The 6,691-nt window shown below is 39.8% G+C and overlaps 1 pseudogene; it reads right to left on the reverse strand.

Annotated features, from left to right (window-relative positions):
• Positions 1–3,482: 3,482 nt before the first annotated feature.
• On the reverse strand, positions 3,483–4,245 carry LOC109237946 (annotated as a pseudogene).
• Positions 4,246–6,691: the final 2,446 nt, after the last annotated feature.

A 6,691-nucleotide genomic window follows, 5' to 3' on the forward strand; every position in this document is an offset into this window, starting at 1 on the left:
TTGAGTTTAGAGGGTCTTGGGATCAGTTCTTGCCATTGGCGGAATTTGCTTACAATAATAGTTATCAATCCAGCATTCAGATGGCCCCGTATGAGGGTTTATATGGTAGAAGGTGCAGATCTCCGGTGGGTTGGTTTGAGCTCGGTGAGGCGAGACTATTGGGTACAGATTTGGTTCAGGATGCGTTGGAAAAGGTCAAGGTGATTCAGGATCGACTCTGTACAACCCAGTCCAGACAGAAGAGTTATGCGGACCAGAAGGTTCGTGATGTTTCCTTTATGGTTGGCGAGCGGGTTCTGCTTCGGGTCTCGCCTATGAAAGGCGTTATGAGATTTGGGAAGAAAGGGAAGTTGAGCCCGAGGTTTATTGGTCCTTTTGAGATATTGAAGCGTGTTGGAGAAGTTGCTTATGAGCTTACCCTACCTCCCAGCTTGGCAGGAGTTCATCCGGTATTTCATGTCTCAATGCTCCGGAGATATCACGGGGACCCGTCGCACGTGTTGGATTTCAGCTCAGTTCAGTTGGACAAGGATCTATCCTATGTTGAGGAGATAGTGGCAATATTAGACAGGCAGGGCCGAAAGCTCAGGTCAAAGGAAATAGCTTCAGTAAAGGTTCAATGGCGGGGTCAACCGGTGGAAGAGGCGACTTGGGAGACCGAACGGGATATGCGCAGTCGATACCCTCATCGTTTCACTACTCCGGGTATGTTCTTTATGCTCGTTTGAGGACGAACAAATGTTTAAGTATGGGAGGATGTAACGACCCGGCCGGTCATTTTTAGAATTTATGCCCCGTTCCCCTATTAACTACTTCCTCTAAGTTCATTTCTGCTATTTTGGTTTGCCGGGACGTTCGGTGTTAGGATTCAGAGTGTTTTGGACACTTAGTCCCTAAATGAGAGCTTAAGTGTTGGAAAGTGGTCCGTGATTGGAACAGTGTGAAAACAGCCTCGGAACGGAAATCTGATGGTTCCGTTAGCTCCGTTAGGTGATTTAGGGGTTGGGAGCGTGTCCGTAATGTATTTTGGAAGTTCGTAGCTCATTTAGGCTAGAAATGCCAAAAGTTAGTATTTTGACGATTTCCGGTTGATAGGTGAGATTTTGATCCGAGGGTCGCAACGGAGTTCTGGAAGTTTATGTAGCTTCGTTAGGTCATTCGGACGTGTTTTGTTTGGATTTTTGATCGAATGCGTGTTTTGGAAGTTTTAAAAGAACTTAGGCTTGAATTTGATGTAATTCTATGATTTTAGTGTTAGTCGAGGTGTTTTGATAATTGGAACAAGTTTGAATAATGTTTTAGGATATGTTGGTACTTTTGGTTGAGGTCTCGAGGGCCTCGGGTGTGTTTCGGATGCCCAATGGGTCATTTTTGGAAAATTTTGAACTGTTGTTTCTGGTATCTGGTTTCCTTCTTCGCGAACGCGAAGAGGAAAAATAAGGGGCTGTGAAATTGGCCTTTTGCGAACGCGAAGGGCGAGACGCGAATGCGAAGGAGCAGACCAGGGTGCATCGCGAACGCGGGAGGGCTACCGCGAACGCGTAGAAGGATTTCTGGGCCTGGGGTCGTTTGGCCTACGGGAACGCGAGGCTTGCCACGCGAACGCGAAGGGCTTGTCAGTTGGCCTTCGCGAACGTGAAGCCTGGACCGCGAACGCGAAGGGTCTGGGGAAAATGGACTTTGCGAACGCAACGCCTGGGCCGCGAACGCGATGAAGAACGGGCCTGGGCAGAATGTTAAGTTCTGAAAATGGGACTTCGTTCTCATTTTCCATTTTTAGCGATTTGGAGCTCGGATAGGGCGATTTTTGGACAGATTTTCTTAGAGAACAACGGGGTAAGTGTTCTTAACTCAATTTTGGTTGTATAGCTCGAATCTATTACAAGTTTTGGCGTTTAATCTGAGAATTTTGTTGGAAAAGTGTAGAAAACCCTCTTGGATAGAATCACTTATTTGAGGGTAAAAATGATATGGGAATTGTATAATTTTTGTATGGTTAGACTCGTGAGGGTGCGAGGTTTCTGGAAATGTAAATTTTACCCGGTTCCGAGACGTGGTGCCCGAGGGGCATTTTGGTCATTTTACATAATTTAGCGTATTAGCTTGGAATTTAGTTGTAGAATCAATTACTTGAATTATCATTGATGATATGCAATTTAATTGAATAGATTTGAACCATTTGGAGTCGGATACTCGTGGCAAAAGCGTGGTTTTGGGTTGACTTGCACTTGTTCGAGGTAAGTGGCTTGTCTAACCTTGTGTGGGAGACTTTGTCCCTTACGATATGAAAATTGGTAATTGAATGCCTTGTACATGAGGTGATGAGCGTGTACTTGAGCTAATTGTTGAAAACTCGAATTTTTACTTAAATATACTTGAACTGAGTTTCTTTCATATTTGTTTTATCTTACTTGTTATTATAGCCTGTGCAAGTATAGAAAAGCATGTTTAGCTGACTTACTTGCTTATTTGCCTAAACTGTATTATCTGTCCTCCGTGAAGCATGCTAGACTAGAAATCCTGTTAATTGTTCTCACTTAGCATTATACAATATTGGAATTGTTGTGGTGTGTTTACAATTTGGGACTACGGGACGGCATCCCGGGAGCTCCCCCTGCACGTGTTATGTTCTAACACTGAGAGTGCGGGATACCAAGAGATCCCTAGCACAGAAATGATTATAGATGGAGGATACCAGGAGATCCTTGGGATACTAGGAGATCCCTTGTGTATAAAATGGAGGATACTTGGAGATCCTCGGGATACTAGGAGATCCCTTGTGTTATGATGAGGATACCAGGAGATCCTCGGGATACCAGGAGATCCCCGATGATAAATATCCGGTTGTGGTTTGTACCTCTATTCATTGATTATGTTTGTTCTCTGTTACTGTTTTACTTATTATCTTGCTAGATTCTCGCTGTGATTATACTCATAATGTTTTCTCATTATCATATTGATTATTATGTTTTATCTCAGTAGGGCCCCGACCTTCCTCGTCACTACCCAACCGAGGTTAGGCTTGGCACTTACTGAGTACTGTTGTGGTGTACTCACGCCTCTTCTGCGCATGTTTTGCATGTGCAGATCCAAGTACCTCCGGTCAGGCGCACTATCAGTGATCCAGGAGCAATATTCAGAGACTTTGAGGTATATCTGCCACGTCCGCAGACCAGGAGTCTCTATCTTATTCCAGCTTTAGTATTTGATTTTCCTTTCCTTCGGTTGTGTAGACATTCCGGAGCTAGAGTCGTATCATATAATTTCTGTAGCCTGTGTTGCCCGTGAGATTCCGGGTTTTGGGATTTCTGTTTCAGAATCTGTAGTGTCAAAGTGTATGTGCGAAGCGGCAAGTTATATACATTTCCTTAAGTTATTTAACTTTTGATTTAATATTTTCGTATTAGTTGTTACTTTCGCACTGTTAGGCTTACCTAGTCATCATGACTAGGTGCCGTCATGACGTGTTCACGATTGGTGAATTAGAGTCGTGACATATCCGGAGAAGGCTTAACAGGATATTTGTTTATCATTAGATTAAAGATGTGGCAACTCTCCTTAACAAGTTCTGCACGACTACAAGCAGTCAGAATTACCTTAAGGGAAACATCATCAGGCACAAGCCCCTCGTTCAGCATCCTATCAAAGAAAACTACAGCCTAAGAACCGCAACCATGAATAGACAGGCCTTGTATCATTGAACAGTATGATACTAGATCACGCTTATGCATCCCCTCAAACAGCATTGTCGCCCTTTCCATATTCCCACATTTAGCATTCATATCCACAAGGGCTGCAGCTATATGCACTTGATTAAGATCAAATGAATTCTGGCTCATATAATGTTCTACCCAATTTGCCAAGTCCAGGCGACCTAATTGGGAACAAGCACACATCAAACTTACCATTATAAACTCATCTGGCCTAATATTCATTGACAACATTTCATGGAAAATTTTGAGAGCTTCATTGGGCTGCCCGTTCTGAGAGTACCCAGATATCAAAGCAGACCAGGATATTATGTCTCTGTCAAATGACTGATCGAACAGGAACCTCGCTGATGCCATGTCACCAGCCTTAGCATAACCATCAATCTTAGTAGTAAAAGATACCACATCTTTGCCAGGCATACTATCAAACAATTTCCTGGCACTAAGCAAATCACCAAACTTCACGAATGAACTAATCATTGCATTCCACGAGGCTATATTTTTATGGGGCATTTCATCAAATAATTTCCTTGCTTGCGATCATGGGTGGCTCAAGGGTGTGGCTAGTAAAGCCTTTGCTTTAGGCCCCAAAATTTTAGAGGCCCCAAAAAGTGTTAATGGTAAAATAAGTAATAATATTTTGACTTAGACAATTTTGAACTTTGTAGAAAAAAGTATAAAATCCGTGTAAAAAGATTTTTAAAAAACAAAGAATATTTACTTTTTAACATAACAAATATTCTAGAACTTCAAAATAAATTACTCAAATCTTCGTATTAGCAAATAAAGTTTTTTACATCAAGATCCAAGGTAATGTATGGCAAATATCTTATGAACTTGAATTAACCCTTGATAATATAAATAATAATAATAATATTACTATATGAAGCTAAAAGTCATATATCTTGTATGAATACTATTATATAAATAAGTACATAAGGAAAAAGACAACATCAAAGTTTTTGCATATACTTGTGTAGATGTATAAAATTTAGATTTTTATTAAAATTTGGCTTTAGGCCACTAAATTCGTTGAGCCGCCCTTGCTTGCGTTAAATCACCAAAATATATATAGCCAACAACCATAGCAGTCCATGTAACCTCATTCCTTAGAGGCATTTCATCAAAGATTCTACGTGCATACTCAATCTGATTGCACTTCCCATAAAGATCAATCAAGCTGGATCCTACAAACACATCGCTATCAGTTCCGTATCTAACTATCAACCCATGAACGACATGATCATCCCTCAAAGCCAAGGCACGAAAACAAGATTTGACCAGCAAAGGAAAAGTATACTTATCAGGTATCGCATTCAAACTTCTTTTCATTTGTTTCAAGATAAGGAAGCAATCAGCAAAGGATGAATGTTTGCTATACCCTTTAATCAATGTATTCCAGACATAAACATTAAGCTGAATGACACGCTCAAATACACTTGTTGCATAAGAGACATCGGAGGAAAATGTGTTACAGAGAGATATAAACTGGTTGATGATAAAATGGTCTTGCTCGTAGCCTTTTTGGATTATTTTTAATACCACTGTTATGTCGAGGAAGAGACAAAAATAATTGAAGGAATGAACTTTAAGCCTGGTCAGACACTCTAAATCTACCAAGCTTCCTCTTTTCACACTCTTCTTACTTAATTTATGTGCTTGGTTGTATAATTATAATGTGAGTTTTGCTTTCTTAATTTTTTTATTTTTGGAATCATTGTTGCGTAAAAAATTATTTAAAATTGGTATAAATTATTGTATCCTACTATTTTATGTGTTGTTCCGCAAATAATTGCNTGTTCTTTATTAAGTTTACAAAATAGGTTCTTTAAAGATTTGTTTGTTCTTTGTTTAGTTTAGAGTGAGGGCCATAAGGTGTTTGTTCATTTGCCTCTCCATCTCCGCATTCGATTCTTTCTACTGATTTTACAAGGTCATGGCAAAATTCTTCGTGTTTAGGCATGTCTGTGTNCAATACTGAATCTTTGACCGAAAGATGCTCATTTACACTACTAAAGGAGTAATGAATAATGTTAAAGTTTGAGTACAAATTAAAATCAGTGGTTGTGAAAAGTATTAACTTTAGTCAAAGTACGCACGGACAAAATTAATTGCTGCCATCTTTCATAGAGTTAGATGATGTTAAAAAAGTTGGGCTATAGTGGTGAATTTTCCATATTGTTCAAAAAATGAAAGTGTCGATTCATATTCAAGTCACATTACAAGATGAGTCATAACGTTAAAGTAATGATTCAAATCATCACTGGAGTATAGAATTAAAATTATGTGGTTGTACCTTGTAATTAAACTTTTTTCATATGCCATATTTTCATTTTGGCGAACTTAAACATTTTGGTTATGATTAGTATTGACACATGTAATTATTGTGGTGCTATTTGATTTTTAGATCTTTTACATGTAAAAGTAAATCTCTCATGTATTAAAAAAGGAGGTAGGGTCATAAAACTAAAAGCTGTTATAAAACAATAAAAGAAGGAAAAGAGTATTACAGAGAAAAGTAGGGAGAGAGAATTATTATTGATTTTGGGATGAATTACAATGGACTTGTCACAACCCCAACCCGGTCGTGATGGCGCCCAGCACACTACTAGGCAAGCCCGACCTTGTTACCATAATTTCCAATAATTAAGCAGGTTTCAGATAAATAACACGGTATATTAAATGTTTAGAGTTACTGATAAAGTGCGGAAATTAACCAGAAATACTGAACATAGCCCAACTAGGACCCGATGTCACGAATCTGAGCCTCTAAATACATAGTTCCAACCTACTACAGAGTTTATCAAAAAGTGGAAATATGAAATCAAAGAGATAAAGATAGAAGGGAAGAATCCAAGGCTGAGAACGCCCTGCAGCTACCTCGAAACTCCCTGAAATGCCTCTGGTCAACCAACCGGGTCTACTCAGCCTGGGAGGAACCTGGATCTGCACGCAAGGTGCAGGGAGTAAAGTGAGTACTC

This window comes from Nicotiana attenuata, unplaced genomic scaffold, assembly GCF_001879085.1.
Source record: "Nicotiana attenuata strain UT unplaced genomic scaffold, NIATTr2, whole genome shotgun sequence".
Lineage (NCBI taxonomy): Eukaryota > Viridiplantae > Streptophyta > Magnoliopsida > Solanales > Solanaceae > Nicotiana > Nicotiana attenuata.